This window comes from Crocodylus porosus, unplaced genomic scaffold, assembly GCF_001723895.1.
Source record: "Crocodylus porosus isolate Cpor-Errol unplaced genomic scaffold, CroPor_comp1, whole genome shotgun sequence".
NCBI lineage: Eukaryota > Metazoa > Chordata > Crocodylia > Crocodylidae > Crocodylus > Crocodylus porosus.
The window spans coordinates 4397326-4419907 of NW_017728935.1; the positions used below are offsets into that span (position 1 = coordinate 4397326).

At 51.2% G+C, this 22582-nt stretch overlaps 1 long non-coding RNA gene across 1 annotated transcript; it reads right to left on the reverse strand.

The window, feature by feature from the left end:
- Window positions 1-2345: 2345 nt before the first annotated feature.
- On the reverse strand, window positions 2346-19738 carry LOC109317706. The gene is made up of 3 exons (XR_002103100.1): window positions 19729-19738; window positions 18010-18016; window positions 2346-2435 (listed from the first exon to the last, which is right to left on the reverse strand). It is a non-coding gene; the product is annotated as an uncharacterized LOC109317706 (long non-coding RNA).
- Window positions 19739-22582: the final 2844 nt, after the last annotated feature.

The window sequence follows — 22582 nt, forward strand, 5'->3', positions numbered from 1 at the left end:
TGAAGGAGTCCCTGATGCTCTGAGCTTTGTTCAGACCTCGCTCTCGTCCCCCTGGACAGTCATTTCCCCGCCCAGCAGTAGGGCAAACAGCTCATTGCCGATACTGAGAACCCAGGTGTTTTGCAAACTGTCCTTCCACCTTCTACGAACCAGGGGAGAGTCAAATCAAACTGGTCCTAGCTCTAGTTTCTCCTTGTGTGCAAGTCCTAGTCTGAGCACCCTCAGGCATCCACCGGCCTGGAGCTTGGGAGCAAGATGAATTTGTCAGCATACATGCAATAAGTGTGTGTCAAACCACAGACGCAGTCACGTCTCCCTCTAGTGCCTGGCCCCCAAAACAGCCTGCTCCGTACACACAGCTGAAGGGATCACTACTGCCGTTCATGGACTCCAAGCCTGTATTTTGGGGATATTGCATCTCAGCCTATATGATTCATTCATTAAAAATGCATCCAAAGTTGATGGCTCCGGGGGGACCTGACTGGCTGCTGTGGAGGTATCAAAATAAACTGCTAGTCTCCAACGAACTGAATCACTGGAAAGACTGGGGCAAAAACACCCCACATCTCCCACCCCGCTGCCTCCCATTTTGAAGTTTATAGTCTGATCAAACAGTTTCCTGAAATGCTATTGAAATAAAACAACCAGCGCATGCAGCAATACGTATCAAATTCATGTTCTGGGCCTCAATTCAGCGCTCCATTTCAGCATGTGCTTAACGTTTAAGCTGAAATCATTTGGATTTAAAGACACGCTGAATGGCTTTGCTGAATAGTGATATTAGAGCTGCCTGGAAATTTGCCAACAAGAAAATGCCAATTTGTCAGAAGCAAAAACACTTTGCAGAAACACGTCAATTTCAATGAAAATTTATTTTAAAAGAAAAATTATTTCAAAAAGCATTTTGATAAAGCCCTTTTCAGAACAAGCTCGGCTTTTTTTTTTCTAAACACTGCTTTCTGTTTCAAAGGTTTTAGTTGACATAATACATATTATATATATATATTATTTTTACACACACACACGTGTGAATGAATACATGTACACGTTAACACTCAGTGATGCCGTTTTGACTCTGGCCAGACAAAGAAACTGACCCAAAAGGAAAGCTTTCTAGGCCTGTGAGAGCAGGCAGCTATTCGATCCGGCTGCTTCGGATGCCAGGGATCCGATCCGGAGCTCCGGACCGGGTTCCCGCCTCGGAGATCCGGCCATAGGGTGTAATGTGGAATCAATGAAATATCTATAACTTTGTTGTTTTTGTCCGATTTGAATGAAACTTGCAGGGGTGGTAGCCTCTGCTGAGAGCATGAAGCATGCCAAGTTTCAAGAAGTTCAGAGCAGGGGTTCGGGGGAACTGCACCCCAAATTCTTGAAACCAAAACTCGTGTCGTGTGTGTTAAGCCACAGTGGGGTCAAAACTGCAAGGGTGCTGGCCCCCGGTGAGGGCACAAAGCCTGCCATGTTTCAAGAAGATCGGTGCAGGGGTTTGGGGGAAACTGCACCTCGAGATGCGGACAAGCAAAACTTGTGACTTGGGTGCTTGTGCAACTGTGTCTGTCTTGGGGCACCAAAGGGAGGGGGGGAGGGGCGAATACTGCAGGCCTGGCTGCTAAGTTACTGTGTTACCAGTTACCAATTAATCATGATTCACTCAGCAACCAGCAAAATACACAGTACCTAGCTACTACATAGCAAGTTAATGAGCATGGATTAACAACTACAAAACCACAGACTAAGGAGAGGAAATAATCAATACAGACAATCAACTGTCCCAAGACAGAGACAGTCAGTCCCACCAGCACCCATGGCACGAGTTTTGTCCATCAGCAGCTGGGGGTACAGGGCCCCAGAACCCCCCTGCACCGATCTCCTCCACAGCTGGCAGGCGTCATGGCCGCAGCAGGGGCCACCATCCCTGAAGCTGTCACCCTGCTGCGCCTTAACACACAGTGTCACCCATGGCATGAGCTTTGCCTGTCAGCAGCCAGAGGTGCAGGGTCCCAGAAGTCAGACTCCCCTTGCACCCATCTCCTTGACAGCTGGCAGGCTTCGTGGCTTCAGCAGGGGCCACCACCCCTGCAGTTTTCAGCCTGCTGCACCTCAACACAGAAGGTCACCTATGTCACAAGTTTCGCCTGTCAGCCGCTTGACATGCAGCTCCCCCCAAACCTCTGCACCGATCTTCTTGAAACGTGGCAGGCTTCATGCTCTCAGCAGAGGCTACCGCCCCTGAAAGTTTCATTGAAAATCAGATAAAAAAACAACAAAGTTATAGATATTTCATTGATTCCCCATTATACCCTATGGCCGGATCTCTGATGCGGCTCCAAACCTTTTCTGAACCACTTTGGAAAGCCTAACAAAGCCAGCGCTTCAATCCAGACATGCTGCTTCCGACGCTGAAGCGTCCAAAGCTTCGCTGGATCCGAAACCTCGCACAGCCCTAATTTCTATCCTAGATTTCTTTGAGCTGGGCCATTTTGATGTTTTCTGAGTTTTGCACAGTTTCATAAGAGAAGTAACTTAAAAAATTCCAATGTTCCATTCCATGCCCCATGAAACAGGGTAAAACCCTCCTCACCTGGCTCTATTCAATAGGTCTTGCCCCTTGTGGCAAGGACTCATGGAAATAAAGCTCTTGGCTTAATAGCACTTCACAGCCATCTCACCAGAAATCAGTATCTGCTAAACTACCCATTTTAGAGACAGGTGAACTGAGAACTGATGGTTTCCTTGCATGCAATTTACAGTCAAACAGTAAATCTAGAGCCCATCTGGGAAGAGGAGCAAGGACCCAGAGTCTTGCACCATCCCATGATAATGGGATTGGTCTGAAACATTCATGTAATGATGATATCAAACGTGGCTTAAGGTCTGATCTGATGTTACAGCCAACCCTGTACAGGGCAATGTAATGGGCAGCTTTCAAAAGAAATTTAGGCCTTGTCTAGAAAGAGAAGTGACAGCCAAATAGCCAGGGGCAAAAGTGGAGCACAATGGCTATTCTACGCCACCTCCCAGCACGGAAACCCTCACATCACACTCCAAATGCCTGTGGGCTGTTAAGTTTTAATCCACTTCCAAAGTGGATCAGCTGTCAGAAGGGACTTAGGGCAGCCTAAGAGAACGCACATGAGGGTACTGTGCAAAGCTACTCAACAAGTATTCAGGGCTTTTCCTTTGTACAGAGAAGCCTTGGGATTTGAGGCATCCTCCTGCTCATCTTCCACATGGGATTAGCCCCCTGTATAAGGCTAGCAAAATAAAATTCTTGTGGACATGTGTGCACGCACACACATACTTCAGCTCCTAAAATACTGCCCTGAACTGGTAAAAATAAAAAACCATCATCATCAGCTTGGCTACTGGAAAAGCTTCTATATTTGAGCTGGTCTGGCACAGCCCAAGGAAGCGATGGGGACTTCACTACTGCCAATTTTTTCCCTTTCTATTGGGATTCTCATCTTATGTCATGCTTGGTCCTGGAGCCCCCGTCGCAGTCACACGACTACACCAAAAATCTCTGTTTTCCCTCCCACAGAGTTTGTTGCCTCCACTGTCATGGAGAAGATGATATAAACTAGACTGGCATCCCTAGAAAATCTTGAATAATAAAAAAAAAGATGAAACAGAAACCTTAACCAAGCTGCATTTTTTAACAATCTCAGGGTTTTCTAACCCAACCTCATGTTTCTTTAATGCTTGGGAGCTGGCAGCACGGCTACGTTCCCCTCTCCCGTCTAGATCCATCCTCCACGTCAAGACCCCAATTCTCAAGTCGTCCACACCTGCTCTACAGCAGGACCAGAAGGGCAGCAGTGGCTTTGAGTCACCTTTGTGCTGCACCGTGTCTGGTCCTGGCCCTGTCCACCGCTCACAGTGCAAAACTCAGAGCAGCCTCTAACCCTAACCACGGAGAGAATGCCACTGCCTGCCGGCAGCGGTTCTGCCCCCGCTGGAAACCCACTAGCTGCGACAACTCGTCCAGCCGCTTCTACATCACCTTGTAGGGAGGACTCTCGGGGAGATTGTCCCACCCTCTTTCTTTCAGGCACCTTTGTGCTCCCAGGGCTGCGTAAGATGGGCTGTGAATGCATCCGAGAGCCAGGCCCGACATTTGCCAGGCCCCTTTTATACCCCCCGCTGCAAGACGGCCATTAGTCCATTCCCTGGCTCTGCAGCCCAGATGCTGTAATGCTGATCAGCATCCACAAACTTTGGTAGCACTGGCTATGGGAAGGCTTTCCTTGGAAGTCTGCTTGCATACTAACTACAGCCTATTCTTCCAACTTCGACCCTCTCATGGGAACATAAGAGCATTTACTGGCTCAGACCATAGGTCCATCTTGCCCAGTCTCCTGTGTCACCCAGCGGCAGAGAGTGGATACTCAAAGAGAGCGTGAACAGGCGATGGCCGGGTCTTCTCCACTGTTCCTCTCTCGCTTGCAGCATTTAAGATCTAGCCAGCCACGCACACCCATGAATACAGCATAGCCAGCCATCCAGGCCCCTAGAATCACAGATTCAACTGGCTGGAAAACAAATTTCTCTCTCAGGAGAGAGGGTGATTTTCATTCCCCCCCGCCCGCCTGTCCTAGGATCAGAAATTGAAAATCTTTAAATTTTTCACAAGCAAATCATCTAGAACAGGACTCGGTCAATCAGAATCTCCCAATTCAGATTTGATGCTGTTCTTGTTTTAACCGTTTCTATTTTAGAATAAATGATCCAAACCCAAAGGGCATTTTGAATTGAAAGCAAATATATTTCCCCATGTCTAAAAAGTGTCAAAAATCTTCCTTTCAACAACTTCCAACCTTTATTTCCACCCCCACACATACACCATTTTTATGAGCCTGAGGATTCAAAGTGAGCCCCTCTCACAAGCCAGTTTAGTTTTGAGTAACTGAAATACTCAGATAAAAATATTGCATTGGAAAAATCTCTCCTGGCTCTTTTCCTAGTGTTACATAGATTGAAAGCTCTTGAAGGCAAGGATCATATTTGCTAGCTGTCTGAGCAGCGCCTATAACAATGAAGTACTGGTCCAGGACTAAGACGCTCCTGTACCACAAAAAAAGCCCCGACAGTCATAATAAAATCCAGAGACCTGTGCCCCTTTTTGGCTTTGTATTGAAGAGTCCCTCTCCCTGTTTCATTACTGGTCTTTAAAAATATGCTCTGACAAATTTAGCGATGTGAGAGAGGACTTTTTCTCTCCCTGGAGAGAGAATGCGTACATGGCTCCCAAGCGGTGACGTGCTGTAGCATAAGGAGGCTATTTTGGGTAAGCGATTACTCTAGATTTTTGGTCCAAACAATAAAGGAACAAGAAAAGCTGAGACACCGCATTAAGTTTGAAATCTCTCCCATTGTGCATCCTTAGCACATTTTTTGCCAGTGCTCAGGAGAGCACATGGCCTAGATCTGGAATTGCACACAAAAGGCTTGGCAGATTTTTCCAGACCCATCCTAGCTCTGCCCGGGGCGTTTACCTGGGAAAGGAGTGGTGAATGCTGACTCCATCAGACCTGAGGTCAAAAAGAGATGTTTAATAATAGGAAGGGGTCAGGCCCAGCTGGTGCAACTCAGCACACACATCTCCACAGAAGTCCTTTCAAGTGAATTTATTCCAGTTGATGTGGCCCAAGATTCTTCCCACCTCCCAGGGAAAAAACACAGAGGTCTGCGTTAAACGATAAACTGCATTGTAACTCACTCACAAATGGGCCGAGGTGCCATGCTCAGCAGACAGGACAAGCAGCTAGAGATGCTGGTCACACTGCTGCACTCGCTTCTCGAGGGGACTCCAACACCCCAGCTCTCGGTGTGCAATAGTGCTTGCACATGCTGAGCCCTCCGCCCCCAAGCCACAGTAGGGCTTAACTTTGAGCACGTGGCGCATGCACACTCACAGCATTGGGACCTTGCACTGGAAGGGTCTAATGGACCACGGAGCCTGTGCTCCATCACCCAAACTGAGGCTTCAGCCTCCAAGGCCATCAAGCAGGCACCACGCGGACTACTAGAGCTGCCAACCGGCTGGGCTGCCGGTAAGAAAGTACCATCAAGGCGTCAGCATCCCAAGCAGCTCCAGACTTAACTCTCGCTTTCAGGTGTCTGAGGCTTTACAAAGAGGGTCAGTGAAGACAACCGCCTCTGCCTCAGAGCTGAAAACATATACAGAGAGCCTGGTTTATCCTGGGGAAATCTTAACGTATGCTCTAAGCTATCAGCAAGCAGCTGCTGCCTAAGACCACTGACGGGTTGAGGCTGAAGTGTTGCAGGCGTGGGGGAAGACTCACCCTGATGCAGTCGTAACAGAAAAACAAAGACCCTCCCGCATATCCACCTAGGCACAGCTTGGCTCTCCTTCCCCCCACAAAACCCCTTGCATTTGAAAATGTAGACAGACAAGTCATTCGCCGAAGGACAAGCAGGCACCCTGTTATAGCTCAGGCACAAGGGAACAACACATTGAAGCACAGTAGAGCAAAAAAGTCACCCTGCAAAGGACAACACAAGCAGACGCCTGCCCGGAGGCTACAGGCTCTTTGGGACATGGGATCTGTGCAGCACCTTGCACATGGAAACCCTGTTTCTTGATGTGGTCTCAAGGTGCTACCCCACTGCACAGACCCAGGCATCATTTAAGACAGGACCTAAGTGATGCACAATCTCCACCCCAGCCCTCTACACAGGAGTGGATTTGGCCCCAAAGCATATAGTGGGCAAGGTTTGCTTGCCCAATAAGTCAGTGAACCCTGGGAACAGACAACAGCTGAGGGAAACCAATGCCTGTCTTCCCTGTCAAACTCTGGGTACAAAGTGGGAGAGAGACGACTCCTTCCCAGGTCCTGCCTCGTGCACGGCGATTTTGCATTCCTGCATGCGGCGTTCGGGTGAAGGCTGACTGGGGTGGCTGCCTTATAAACATGGAGGGGGGGATCCACTGGCTCCCACCGTTGTTTCTTTACATCACTAACGAACTGAGGCTGAGGGATCAGAGGAGATTATGTTCAAACCCATGCTAATTAACCTTCACAGCTACAGAGGCCTGTGGGAGGGGGAGTGTTGCACTCGCAGGGAAGCACGAGCTCAGCAATTAGAACAATTCTCCACATCCCTGCTGATTACCCTGGCAGCTCAAGCAAGGACAGGCTGGTCTCTGCCCAGAGGAGGCTCTATGAGCACTGAAAAGAGGCCAGGCACCCAGTGATGCAGGCTGCAGAAGGGGGTCCAGTGGCCACCTCGCCTGCAGAGCAGAGGGAGCCTTCAACAGTGCGGGAGGGTGCAGCTGCCTGAAGGGCAAGTCCCCCACCTTGTGCTCCTGCCACCTGTGCCCAGGTTTTGTGCGAGGGTGAGGAGCGTTCAGGCTCTGTGCCTGTTCAGTCCTCACCTTAGGCTGCCAGGCAGTGGGGCTGCCAGGGGGAGGCTTTCCCATGAGGCCTGGCACGGTGGGAACATGCACATGGGTGCACACACATCTATAGGCACAGCTTCCAGGAGGAATCATCTAAACCGAAGTGGAAACCATTAGCACCGAAGCTCCACAGCCGTGTTCCTCCTCCACACATCTCCGCAGTCATCATCGTCCTGCAGAGCGCAGGGTCTCCCTCTTTTTCGTCTCGCTCCAAGAAACACCAGCCCGCCTTGTTTTCACTAATGTGCAATACCCCAGAAACGTGATAATGTCCTCAAACTCCAGCTCAGATTTCCAGAGGGAGAGCGTGAAAGAACAGAGACATCATTAGGGTTTACGGTCTGACGTATGTAAAAAGGGGTGGGGGGGTTCACCCTCAGTAATCGGTTAAGAGCAGCAAATTATCTTTCTTTTATTTGGAGAGGTGGGGAGGGGGAAGCATTGACGGTAAAATTAACTGTGACAGCCAGACAGCACACGCTCCCTCTGCTCCTGACAGCACGATTAGAGGAAAATCTTTACATATTAGCAAAAGCTGCTGGAGCCAGGAGGGGACTAAATCCACTTTTATTCCCACATAGGGTCATCTTGGGTCAGAGGGGAAGGATGGCTCGGGGGTTATGGCACTAGTCTGGCGTTTAGAGACCTGGGTTTCACTCCTTCCTGTACCGCAGATTCCCTTTCGTGACCCTAGGCAGGTTGCTCTGGGTTTGCCTTCACAGAAGTGTGTTTTTAACTCAGGCTCGTTCAAGTAAGTGAAGCGAAACCCGAGGTGAGGACAAAACAGCCTGTGGGCGCAACAGCAATGGGCAGGCTGCAGGATTGCCATGGTCAACCCAACCAGCTGGTTCACGTCAAAGCTACAAGTGGCTTTGTCCGTGCTGAGTTTTCACGAGTTGTGTAATATGAGGTATGAAGAGCATTGTTTTCCCCTTTTCTCTCCATGTTTCATTTCCCCCTCTCTACACGGAGATAACAGCACAGCCCTGCCTTACAGGTGGATCATGAGGGAGGACCTAGAGAGTATGAATAGATGGAACCGAGGCAACACGGCAGAAGGTGAGCAGTGGCGTCCCCCCGGGTTCAGTACTCGGACCACTGCTTTTCAATATGTTCACCAATGATTTGGATTCAGGTGTTAAAAAAAACAAAAGTGCACTGGCCAAGTTTGCAGATAACACCAAATAATGGGGGAGTCCAGTCCCACTCAAGGACAGGCTGGGGATAGCGGCTGACCTGGACAAGATTGCAAGACAGGCGGCTCATAGCCTGATGATGGTTAACACGGAGAAATGTAAAGTGCTCCATCCAGGGAGGAATAATCTGCAACACACTCACAGGCTTGGCCGTGCATCGCTTGCCAGCACCACAGCTGAACAAGGCCTGGAGGTCATGACAGACCACAGGATGAACGTGAGCCAGCAATGCGATGCCGTAGCTGGCACAGCAAACCGAACGCTGGCATGCATCTACCGACGCATCTCAAGCAAGAGGAAGCACTGAACGGGTAAATTCGGGTGGAGCTCACATACACACACGTCCACGTTCTCTCTGCTGGCTTTGAAGTCGCGACAGCCTTTGTATCATCCCTGACCTCCCCGCTTCAAGGTGGAAGTGACTGGCTGGCCTGCAGTACAACAGAACAAGACCTCGGCTGCGCTTGGCGCAGGACAAGCCTAGAGTGCAACAAGCTAAATCAGGTGGTAGACGCAAAAGAAATGGTTTTTAGCACAGGATCAAGGCACAGAGGGATGGAGCGACTTGTCCAAGAGCACACAGGGCCAGGAAGTGAACCCCTAGTTGTTGAAGTCTCAGTCCGGTGCTATCCCTAATGGCCTTACCTTTCCTCCAATCTATTCCCCATGCGCCTCAAAGGCACCAGCACCGAGACAGTCCAAATGCAGCACTCCCCTCCAGCCCACCAGAAATAATGGCTTGTGTTCTTTGCAGAACTTTTCCATAATTCATACCTTGGCCTCCCAAAAGAAAAGTCCTCCCAGGCATCAAATATTCATGCCCTAATACTTTGTAACGAAACAGCGTCTTCCCTGGAGCACGACCAAACATTCAAGGCCAGCATGGATTTTCCTTTGTTAAAGTAATTATGTTTCTTATTGATTCAGGGTTATGATGAGAAGGCTGCACTCTGGGAAGCAAAACAGAAGAGCTCCCTTCCCATCCCCTCCCTGCCTCTCTCTAGCAGGCTGGGGAACAGAAAAAGCTGCTTGCCCCCTATCTAAGGTTTCGGGATGCCGGCTGCCCCCCACGCCTCCTCCCAGGGGCAGCACATGTCCTGAGGCGTGACTCTCCGCTGCAGGAACAAAGACGGGCTACGGTGGGAAGTTCCCCCCTCGGACAGTCTTCTGCAAACTGCCTGAAATGGCTCAGGAGCGGATGGAACAGGTAGGAAGGATGTTGAAAAGTTTCCCGCTTTACGGGCTCCATGTAGTATCTATGGCAGAACTAGGAGGGAGCCGTGATGAACAGTGCTCCCCTGCCGCTTCCTCCACCAAGCAGAAGCAGCCCTGCAGTCTTCTCCCCAATGCCAGAAGGATTCATAACGCCGAGTCTGGGAATATTAAGTGCAACTTCCTCTCCCCGCCTCCCCCAAACTGATACACCAGTCCCAGAACAGAAGTGGGCAAACAACACACAAAGTACCCCCCTCCTCAAAGAACGTCTGCTCAATACCCAGCCGTCATGGGAGACACCCAACTGGAAGTCCCCTTCCCCGACTCAAAAAAAAACTCTGTAGTCTAACACTTAGCCGGGCAAGAGAGAAGCTGCTAGACAATGGACCCTGCTCCTGGGGTCTCTCCATGGTCTCACTCTCACGAGACAGAGAGGCTGGCCCTATAGCAGGACCAGAGGGGTTAGTACCCCTCCCCAGAAAGAAGATGGAGAGGAAAGAACATCCCATTGCTGCAGCTCCTACAAACACAATCCCACCTACCGCTGGGTCAGAAACCTCCTAAGGACGGTCACGTTTGCTGGGAAACATCGATTCATCAAAAACAAAATGTTCCGCAGAACCTACCCGTTTCAACAAGGTGCGGCAAAACCCCAGCAGGGTCTCGGAAACCTGTCTGCTACTGGGATGGGTCACTGGGGACGGTCTCAGGGCTGGTACTGCAAGACTTTCGTCTCCCAGCTTTTCTAGGGTTCCTTGTTCCAGCATGCCGGGGTCCTGGTAGACCAAGGGGAAGGCACCAGCTTGTTCTGTTGGTGGAGGAAATTTAAAAAAAAAAAAAAAATTTTAAATGCAGAAACACTTTTTATTTTTCCTCCATTAATTTTTGCAGCAAATTTCTTTCCCCCCTTTTTTTCTTTGTTTAAAGACATTCTGACATCTGGGTTTTTGGGGTTTTTTTGGTAATTCAGAATCAGACTGTTTCAAAACATTGGCATTTCCCAGCATCAGGCAGGTTCATTCCCAACTCCTCCCTCTGGGAGGGTACTGGAAGAGCCTCTGTACTGGGCAGGGAGAGCAGGGGAGGTAGGAGGCACCTTGATGCGCTCTTCACTTCAGGGCCCTCAAACCAGCAGCCAAGCCCAGGTCCATCAGGTCTCTCATACCACCAAGAGCTTGCCCAAGCTACTGGTATGATGCGATTCATAGTGTGGGCTGGGCAATTTGCATTGCCACCTGGATTATGACTTCGCAGGACATGCACAAAGCACGGTGCCAGGCAAATGCAAGAGCTTCCACTTCTATCCAGCAAAAGCTGGGCTCCTCCGGTTACACACAGCACTCTAGAAGCCACGCCATTAAGAACTGCACTGAATAATACCACAAGACTTGGGATAACTCCACAAGACCAGCCAACCTTGGAAAGGGCAGCGCAGCCTCCGAGTGCCACGAGTTGTAGACGGTTCCTACATGCCTTCTGGGAACACAACCCCTCCAGAGCCAGGCACTGGAGATCCTCCTTCCCACCACGTGAGGAAACAAAACGGCACCCTTCAGCCTTCGGACCAGGTCCCCCAGCAGCTTGCATCATCCCTGCCATCCTGGCGTCAGGAGGGTTAAACTCAGAACAAGACAAGGAGAAGTAGAAACGTCCCTGAAGATAAATAAGCTGCTGCTTTCTTTTTGCCGCGTGCTCTGTGCAAAGTCAAGCCATCCGTCTCCCTCCTGTAAGCAGCCCAGCTCCCTGTGGCCCCATCCCTCTCTCTCATCCTGGCTCTCTAGCAGGCCGGGGTTTGTGCCACATGGCATGCTAGCGCCAAGGTAGCCGGGGATGGGCAGGATCAGCCCCTCTCCGCTCCCTGGGGATGAAACCATATGAACGCCAGGTGAACGCTGAACAGGAGGGTGGTTACAGCTCAGGCAGCAAGGGTACAGGCTGCTCCTGCTCGGAGGGTCAGATCTCATGGGGACAGTGGGTCTGCCAGGCCCTACATCTCCTTCGGGCTGCTCAGTGGGGGAAAGGGACCAGGAAGAGTTAAAGACTTCAGTGCCGTGCCATATTTAGGGATCCTGAGGGCCAGGAGAAACTGCTGAGCCCTCTCCTAGTCCCGGTACTTCCCTGCAGCTCTCAGCAGACCCTCAGCCCTCTGCTGCAGCCCCCCTCTCTCCTCGCGGCCAGTCAGAGCCCACCAGGAGGCCATTTGAAGTACCCCCCAGCCCATCACAGCACCCACCATGAATGCCCCACTCCCAGAAACCACCCCCCTCCCAGCCTCACTCCAATACCCCACAGGAACCCCCTCTCCAGTGACCCCTTCCCACTAAATAATGCCGCCCCAGCAAAATCCCTCCTGCTGCTCCACATCCCTTTAACACAGACCATCTTTACACACCCAGCAATTAAATGTTCTGCCCAAATAGGCCCTGTTATCTTTGCCATGGTCCTCTCCCCAGAGCAAAAATCCTCACTGCACCCTTTCTACTGTGCAGAACTGCCATTAGCTCCCATCAGCGGCTCTCCTGCCATCCATGTCTCGCTCCTCGGCCCTCCCCTGGGCTCTCACCACTCCCATCCTTCTTCGGGCTAAGCCACCAGGTATTATTGATATGGATCCAGGGGACTGAAAGGCTGCCAAGGAAACATTCATCTAGACGCAAAGACAAGAGCCTCCCTCCCACCCCTCTGGGCTCTGCAGCCAAGCTGACTCCATACCCTCAGGCGCAGGGATCCTGCCTTCCGCATCCACCCCACTTCCACAGCAGCTTGCTCCTCTATAGTCAGCCTTCCCTGCCCCGTCCAAAAATCCCCGCTCCTGCCTGAAGAGAGAGGTCGGTGGAGACGCAAGCTTGGAAGGAGCTTTCCAAAGATCGCAGTTCCCTCCTAGAGGCACCTGACTAAGTGTCCATGTTCTCAGACAGGAGCAACATGCTGGGGACAAAGCTTTCCAAGCCTCTGGTCCAGGTGTGGGGACTGAATCGCTGGCAACCTGGGCCTTGGCTTCTGAGGGGAGCAGTTAGTGGATCTCCTCTCTATTCCTGCAGGGGACAGACCAGACAGATGCAAGGATGTGAGGAATCGGCGGCAGCCCATTCCCTTCCCCTCCCCGCTAGTACTGAGCGAGCCACAGAAGGAAGCACCTTCAAAAGAGGATCAAGGTTGCAAAGTCAGGACCTGCAGAGCCATGAAAAGCCAGCATTCGGGTGGCCGGTCCCAACCCAGTACAACCCCATCTACGTGGGAATCAAGACAGAGCCTCATTAATGACATGCTTGCAGGTTTTTTCATTTTCCACAGGATGCCAGCCTCACCCAGAGCGCAGGATAGATGCCAGTCAATTAGCGAGCAGCTCGTTAATGCACTGTTTTATTTGCAGTGTGCCGAACACGGCCCTGGGCTTTGTTTGCTGCACGGCACCCAAACCCCACTGTGAAGACAGACCTATTCATTTCCCCACAGGTTTCTCTGCGGGGCTCTTCTGCGAGCTTCCCAAATACACATTTATCTGGGAGGCATGGGGGTGGGTCTGTCCCCACTCCAGTGACAGGCACCAGGGCACAGGGAGGTGGAGGCTAGGAGGGCCCACTGATTTGGGCTGCCCTTTTGGGATCCCCTCACAAAACACTTGAACCACTCACAGCACAGTTTCTGTTGGCTTTCAGGAGTGCCTGCAAGGCTCAGCTCTTCTGCAAATCTGCCCCCAGGTTCTCATGTCAGCACCCAGGAGAAAGGATTGCAGTCTGTGCCCGCATGGGGAAAGCTGCCTTAAATAACTGGGCCAGGATCACGCAGGACCCCATGACACAGGCAGCAACAGGCTCTAGCTGGCCAAGGGAGCATTCGACTCCTAGCAAGGAGACCGTCCTGCGTCATCCTGCCATCCTAGACACCTTTTCCCCTGACCCAATATTCTTCCCCCCACACCCCAGCTCTGGCCCCTCACCTACCCAGCCCCAGTCCCCATTGCTCAGGCTTCTCATTTTGGTCCAAGATTCCCTGCCCAAGCAGTTTTCCATCCCCGCACCTTTCTGCCCATCCCCAGCAAGTTCCAGTCACACCCTCATCCTCATTTCCAGCCCCTGGCTCTCAGATCTAGTCCATCACCCTCCCCAGACCCCTCTTCCCGTCTCAGGTTCCCACCATCCTCCCTGCCCACGTCCCCAAGGGCATCCATCTGCACGGTCTTCCCTCCTCCTCCATTGGCTCCCCCTTTCCCCTTCTTCCTCCCCAGCTTCCAGCCTCCCCCAACCTTAGCTCCTTCCCCTTTGCAGTCCCACTACTCTGTGTCCCAGTGCCCTTACAAAACCGCTGTCCCATTCAAATGGCCTCTGCACTCATATTGCATAGAAAATGGGAGGGGAAGAAAGGGTCCATCAAGGCCTTATGATCACCAGAACCTTCTGATCAGGGGAGCCAGCAAAATTTCTTAACCCCCCGCTCTCCACACGCTGCACCCGATTTGTACAATGGGCATAGCCATCTCCATTTCTTCCATCCTTTGCCTGTCTCATCTGTAAATTCTTTGCAACGGGGACCATGTCTTATCAGAGGACTGTACTGCACCTAGCACACTACCCAGGCTCAGCTGCAGTATGTTGGGGCTACTATATTACAGATAACCATGGAGGCTCAGGGCAAGACTAGCTTTCAGTGAGACTACAGTTTACCTGTGGGTGTCTTAAACAAATAGCTCTTAACATGAGATCAGCTTTCTTAAACTGTGTTTCCTTCTCCTCACACTCTTAGGTTTGTACTGTGTGGAGGAGGGAGAAGGAGATCAACCTGGGGCAATGAATCTCACCTGAGGACCCATCAAGCCCGACGGACCCCATCCTTGACTTCGAGGTACCACCAACCAAAAGTGCTGGGAATAGGATGAGTGTGCAAGACTGCACTTTAGCAAGCCCATTTCCTCTTAGGCAGAGGATGGAGAACACCCTTCTCTGTGGTTAAATTGGGGAAACATCATTCACACAAAGCAGGAAGGCTGAGCAGACAATCCCAGCTCAAAGTGATTTAAGACTTGACTTCAAGCAAAAAGTTGGTCTCTTTTTGAAGTGCACAGAGGAAGACTAAGGAAAGCACAAGCCCCTCATTGAATGCAGAAGGCAATTCAGTTGTGGAAGATGAGAGGAGGCTGAAGCATTTAATACCCTCCTTGCTTCATGAATCAAGTCAGCTACCACATGAGTGCAGCTGGCAGCAAAGCTGGGGAAGGAGACAAGCAGCCTAGAGTAGTTGAAGAACAGGGTAGGGGCTACTTAGCAAACCTGCATGCTTTCAAGTCAACTGAACTGGATGGCATACACACTAGGCCACTGAAGGAATTAGCCGAGGTAATTCCAGAGACATTAGCTACCGACTTTGATAATTTATAGAGGTTGGGTAAGGATCCAGATGACTGGATAGGGACAAATATAGTGCCCATCTGTAAGAAAGGGAAGAGGAGGATCCAGGGAATTACAAACCAAGTCAGTCTGGCCTTGATACTTGGAAAGATCATGGAGCATGTCCTCAAGGTCTCCATTTCTAAACGCCAAAGAAAACAAGGTGATCAGGAATAGCCAGCATAGATTCACCAAGAGCAAGTCGTGCCTAACCAACCTGACTTCCTTCTATGACAAGGAGCCAGGCTATGGACTAAGGGGGAGAAGCTGGACTAAATGTGACCTTCTGAGCCCTACTTTTCTATGATTTTATAAGACTATGCATGTGCGTAGCGTAAGCTAAAGCCTTTGCTAAGTGGGGCCCTGTATGGCTATGACAGTACCAGTATAAAACAATCCAGTAGCTTCCCAGGTGTCAGAGAGTAGGGAAAAGGAGAAGGGCCCATAAAAATAATCAATGCATGATCCATGAAAACCCAATGCCAGGCAGCTCCAAAGCTGCATTGCAAACATACATCCATTATTCATTGCGCTGTGCTGCTTTAACAGTTAGACAAGTTTTCAATTAATCATTAATTTAAAATATTGTATTTTTTTTTTAAAATGGCTTCCCTGAAGCAACATCTTCCACCCTGCTGGAGTCCCTGACTGGCATCTGTAAGGAAATGCCAGCAAGTGGGGGTAACAGGGTGTAGGGAGAGACCCAAGACAAAGGTGGCGTAGACCGGTGAACAGGGTACTGCCCTGGGACTCTGCCACATCCCTGCTGGGCAATATTGGATAAATCACTGCAGCCCTCCATGCCTAGGTTGCCCCTCCCTGTCTTGATGACTGCTAATTTAAAGCGCTGGCTGTCAAGAGGTGCACAGAACTGGGAAGAAAGAGTACAGGTCCCAGGAAGAAAGAGCTTAGTGGCTGCATGAAGGAGTCAGCCTGTGTACCTCCGTAAGCAATTACCTTGGTAAGTCTGGCCCGGCAGTTGGATTGTCTCGTGCTATTACCAAGCACATAGCACTTGAAATGAATGGCTCTTTGGAGCAAAGACTCCCTCTTATTCCAGGTGTGGACATCACCTGAGGGAGGCACAGGCATGACTGTGACAGCTTTCACCTTGGCCAATGCACCAGGGATTGAAGCAGGGACCTCCAGAGCTAGTAGCACGGAGGTGCTAGAGCCTCCCTGGCTGGGGCTATAACACAAGCCCCTCCTCTGCAATCAGGTCCCAAGCAGACGCATTGCCCTCACCAATGGATGCCAAAACTATGACAAGTCCAAGCACCTGGAAGATGCTTCCCTGACCCCGACAGCTTCTGAGAAGACCCCAAGAGGACATACTGACTCCCACTTTTCTGCTCCTGATTAAAGGGCTGCTTTGTAAGCCCAAGAGGCTGCTGAGTCTGTCTTTCCTTTCTCTCTGCCAAACCCAGTCCAGAGTCCAATCCTATTCCTGGATTTCACAAGGGGCTGGATACAGTTATGCCCATTAGCAACCAAATCAAGAACAACAGGAGTAATCTTTTATAAGACTGGGGAGGGGGGAGAAGGAAGAACTGTCTGCACTCCAGATACCAAACACCTCCCAAAGCAGCAGTGGAGACTTAGACGGCATCCACCCAGAGCAACGGCCAGGCCGGGGCTGACCCCCAAATTAAGAGCTGCATGGTCAGCCGGGTTCACCAGCTCCAGAGATTTTGGACGTTGCTCCATGTGTCTATCAGCAGCACCCAATGGCCTCCCACCTATAGCAAATCCACAGCCCGGTTTGGGACACCCTGATGCTACAGCAACTACTTCAGAGCAGCGAGCTTGAGCCACTCACAATATCGGTGCATCCAGAGTTGGGTTTCCAGTCCAGGCTCACAGAAAGACAAGAGCCATTTGGCCGATACGGCTCTGTGTCCTGCTGCCCCAGAGGATTCGGGACCCTGCCCCGTTTGGGGGCATTTGGATCTAGGAGCAGACTGGAGGGGCCAGAACAGGGCATCCTAGAAGCAGCAGGAGGAAATACATCACACAGAAAAATAGAAGTGCGGAGCTGGCTGCAACCCACCTTGCTCACAGCAGCGAGTCGGCCAGATGCCAGGCACAGCGGCCTCAAGCCCTCCTCTCTCAGCATCCTTGCTGTCACCAAGGCCCACACCCCACCATAACCATCTCCGTCTCCACCCTGCCTGTTTCTACAAGAAGCCAGCTGGCTGGATGCCAGGAGATGCCCCAGTTGAGGAAGCTTCTACTTGCTTTCCAGAGCTGGTCAGGAGCCTGCACTCCAGATACCAAACACCTCCCAAAGCAGCAGTGGAGACTTGGATGGCATCCACCCAGAGCAATGGCCAGGCCGGGGCTGAGCCACAACCCTGCACTGCTCTGGAAAAGCAGGGGAGGGACTGTGGGCCAGTCCCACACTGCCCTGACAAGGGCTCAGTGGGAAAGGGACACTTATTTGTGCAAGAAGGAGACAAGACCGCATGGGTTTGCTACAACGAGGGGGCTACTGTAAGTCTCCGCAGGTGGAGGGGAACCCATTTACCCCAGAAAGCATTGGGCTTCCAAGACGCCCCCAGGCTGCACTGGCAGCATGCTCCTACTCCCCTTAACCAAAAGTGACATGCAGCCCCCACCCCAACCCACCAGCTCCCTGAAACCCTGGGGCCTTCTTGCACCCCAAGCCTTTTGGGAAGAAGCCTGAGCAGATGATGCTTTCAGGAGAGCAGAGTGGCTGTGACAGCAAGGGAGGCGCAGGCAGGGACAGGAAGGGACGCCGGCACAGGGCACAGCTACCTCTGCCCACTCTGGCCCTGCACGCAGGCTCTGGCTGCAGCCGCAGCCCCGGGGCTTTCATTTCAACGTAACAGCAAATTGGCTTCACGCCATCGGCTTTCAGCAGCAGACAATTCCTCTGTATTGACGAGTGGCAAGAGAGTCAGGAGTTGCCGAGGGGGCTGCTGGAAGAGGTGTGATCTAAGCCAGTGTTTCTCAACCCCTGGGTCGTGACCTAAAAGTGGGTCGCAAGAATATATGAACGGGTCACGGACAAACTGTAAAAATGGATCAACAAGCTTTAAAAATGGATTCTCTTTTAAAGGAGAAAAAGATGGGAAACCGTGACTTTTCCCTTGCAGGCTGGCACAGCTCCAGCCTGCAAGGAGCTGCTTGGGGCCAGCCCCCATTCCCCACACACCAGCCCCTTACCCCACACACTGTGGGGCAGCGGGTCGGGAGTGAGGGGCACTAGCCATCAGTCTTTACAGGTGGGTCCTGGTACAAAAAAAGGTTGAGAACCACTGATCTAAGTGGCCTGAGAAGTAGGTGGGAAACATTCGCCATTACTTTTCTTAAGGGATCAGCTGGGAAACAGCTAACTGCCCCTTCCTTCAGATCAGCAACAGTTATCACTAGGATTCAGAGTCACCATTCCCAAACCTGAGACGAGCAGAAAGGCTTTGTGCCTCTCAGAGCTGCAGGTGCCAGTCCCAGACCTGGGTGGATGTAAATGAGGGGTAACACCAAATCACAGCCACCATGATGGCTTGACCTTGATGTGGAAGGGGTAGAAACCTGGCCAGGGAGACAACACAGCATCAGCTTAGTCATCTCCTGTTTCCAAGGTGAGCTCAGGATGAAGACACTTGGCACTGGCATCCAAAGCAGATGACATACGGGCTCTCAGCGGCAGCTAGCTAGCCACTTGGTGCACCGTCACAGCACCCAGCAATCGGTAGCAGGGGAGGCAGTAAAAAACGGTTTAAATTGAGCAGCCTACTGCCCTGGTAGGATCAGAGTAGAGCTGTAGACACCATAGCCTGGTATAACTTGCTCCTGGTGTTCCAGGGATATAAGTTGTAGCCGTGTTGGTCTAAGGACATCAGCAGACGAGGTTCTTTGGGTAAATCCAATATCTTCTATTAGATCAACTAAAATAGTTGGAAAAATGCTTCTTTGCACATTTTTCCCGGCGTTTCTGCATTCATACCAGCACAAAGAAAGATAACACAAACCCATATCATGTCTGCAGTCCTCATGATGAGGGCTAGACCCACACGGGTCTTGTACCCAAAAGCTCATCTAAGATCTCTCAAACTGGTCCAGTAAAAGATATCACCCCAAAGTCTTTGCCTCTTTTCTGGACCAACATGGCTGCAAGCTCCTTCCAAGACTACTGTATCATTATGAGGCACCTCTGTGTCCACGAACCTGCTTTCAGCATAGGGGTTGTACCAATTTACCTGTTAAAATAGAACACCACACCTCTCACCAAAAGAGTTACAATCGTGCAAGCTCTACATTTTAGGTTAGGCATAAAAACACAATCAGTTCTGAGGCACAGTTCTGCTCAGCAGAAGCCAGCAGCAGGACCCCCGCCATCCCAGGCACTGCTAAAAGCCAACCGAGAGCCAGGAAAGCTTCCAGAGAGGGGAGCCGCTTCCCAAAATGGGTGGGTACAGAAAATAAAAACTCCCCCTGACTTTGGTCCTGGAGGGTTACATCGTCTCTCTCGGGGGATAAAAACAAACCCTCGCGCTGAACAGAGCCGAGTTAAAATGACAGCGTGAGCTTAATTGCTCCTGTCTTGTTTGGAGCAAGATGAACTATAATAAAACATGGCCCAGATTTCACGGTTCTTCACACCATAAGCCAATTAAAAAACTGCCTCTGACAAAAGGTCTGCCTTAATTAGCCAGGCCTCGCCTTGAACTTGGAGGAGCATGTGTGTGTACATGTGTATGTGAGAGAGAGAGAGAGAGATCACCAGTCGACATCTTCTTGTCTTACGGGAGCATGCATCTCGTGTACAATTCAGGAGAACAAAAGCCTGCTTTGTTGGGCTCAATTATCAATGCTAGCAATGGCAAGAGCTGCAAAAAAAAAAACAAAAAAAACCCAAAAACCCTGCTGGAAAGAAATCCCTGTATGCGCAGTGGAATAAGGAGGATGAGTCAATTATAATGCGCACCTAAGAGACTCCTTGCTGAGCCCCAGCGGCCAAGGACCAGGCGAGGGGGGAGAGATCCGTGCGTAACCACATGAGGACGTGGAGGCGTGAAGTCAGACAAAGAGCCGCTGGAGACAGGTAAGGAACAGCATGATGGATTGGTTTTCACCCAGCAATGAAAAATGATCTGGAGAAATCTATACACAGTGTGATCCAGGATAAAAAGGCAGCTTCGGCTGAGATTGCACGTGGTTTCAAATGGCTCCAGCATCACCAGGGCCAGGGTTTCAGAGACTTGCTGAAAAGTCAAAACTGAGAGAGAGAGAGAGAGGCCCCATGGTGAAGGATACAGATTTCAAAGCACTGTCAATCCAGGAGTGAACTCCATGCACCAGCCAGCGATCGTCGTCAACCTGCAGAGCCAAACCCAGATAGCCAGCATGAGCTCATGGCTAAGACAGGAACCCAGGAGAGCCGAGTCATTGCTCTGCTTCCTCCACGTCTTTGCCCAAGTCGCTCCATCTCTGTGCCTCAGTTTTCCCATCTCTGAGACAGGGGTAACACCGACATCTCCATTATCTGCCTGTCTTGTTTGATCAGGAGGACCTTTTCTTCTATCCACGGAAGTAGAAGGCCGGCTGTATTGTTAGGCACCACGCTGCAGCCAAAGCACACAGCAGGCCCTGTCCTGAACCTCCTCGAGTTCAGAGCTGTGGCTCTGACTGAGGCCCCTTCTCCAAAGAGCAGATGACACCGGGAAGCACAACAGCAAATCACTTCTGATTTGCACAAAACATCTGGAGGCGAGTGGTCCCCGTCTCCTGGGGGAGATGAAATGTGGTAACAGAGGAATTATGTCAAAGCAGATGTTGCCTTTTGCTGCAGCAGGGTAGCCCCCCACCTCGTCAGCAGCCATCTGCCCAGCTCCCCAGGAGCAGAGGTGGGCACAGGATCGAGCGATCCCTCCACTTGGATGAATGAGGAGAAGCTCAGTCACTTCCCTGGGTTTGTCCACATGACAGGCCCAGGACCACCAGAGCACCCACTACCCACTAGTTCTCACCAAATTGCAGAGGGGAAGCCACTCCTGGGATGCCACCCCCACCATGTCCGTCTCCAGCTGGTTGGAGACTGTGACTTCACCGCCAGGTGACTAGTTTGGCACTTGGAGCAAGACATGCAAGTGGGCAGGACATCACACCGAGATCCCCTGCACCTTCTCCAACATCTCCGCACCTGGAAGCCAGGCTATGAATCTCCTCTGGGTTTGGGGACGACTCGGGTTCGTACGCAACGCAAAAATTCTCATTTTCTGGGTCAGCCCATAGGCCCATCCTGCCTGATCTCCTCTGTCACACCAGGCCAGAGAGCAACCGCTGAAAGGGAGAGTGAACTGGGTACGGCCAGGGTTTTCCACTGCTCCTCCCTCGCTTGCAGCCTTTCGAGGTCTAGGAAGTTCTGATTCAGAGGCTCAACGGCTACCAATGCCCCTTTCCTCCCCAAATCTGTCCAATCTTCCTAGTCACAAGGTACGGTGGTATTAACCTCAGAGGAACCCATGAACCCTTGCTCAGAGCTTGGGCAGGAAAACGGCAGCCGTGGGGGGGCTGGAGCCTGGGGGTGGAGGGGAGGTGACCTGCTTTGCTCCATGCTGTACACAGGTGGGTAACCCCTTCACATCAGACAGCAGAGCTGGAAATGCGTCATGTATAGGCCAGGTCCACACTACAGACTTCTCCCACCATAGCTATGTGACAAAGAGGAGTGGGGAGAGGTGCCAGCCACCCCCAACCAGCACAGCTTGTCACAGAGGGCAGCTACACTACACCAACATACATTTTGCCAGCAGAGCTGCACTTAAGGCATCTGTCTGCCCAGTATGTTGGCATTCCCAATTTTGCAAATGCTCTTAGCAAAGAGACTCAGCCCTGGGCTATAGACATGCATGACTTTAAATTACTTTAGAAGGGAGGGAAGGTGTGCAGATATCAGCTGTGCTGACATGCACCTGTTATGCCAGTCCACCCCTGTGCCGGTCCAACTGAACTTAATTGCTGTAACTTTAGACCTGAACAAAGCAGGCTGAAAGCTACAGCAGCTGAGCTGCGCTTCTATCAGTATTACATTTCACCGGCATAAGTTACGCTGGAGCAGTGTCTATCAACCCACACCTGTACCGGGATAATGGTCACGTCTGTCCACACCCCTTCTGATCTCTCTGCTGCCCTCTGCAAGCAAGATCTGGATGAGGAGTTAAAGAAGGGGGAAAAAAGTTTCTTTCCCTCGGGCACATGGCACTCCTCAGATGCTCAGCAGATGTAATATCCATTTGTATCCCAATGATCTTTAGACAAGACTTTTATATCAAAATCAATACAGTTTGGTGGGGGGGGAGGGAGAGATGACAGGGCTCATCTCAGATTTTTCCAAC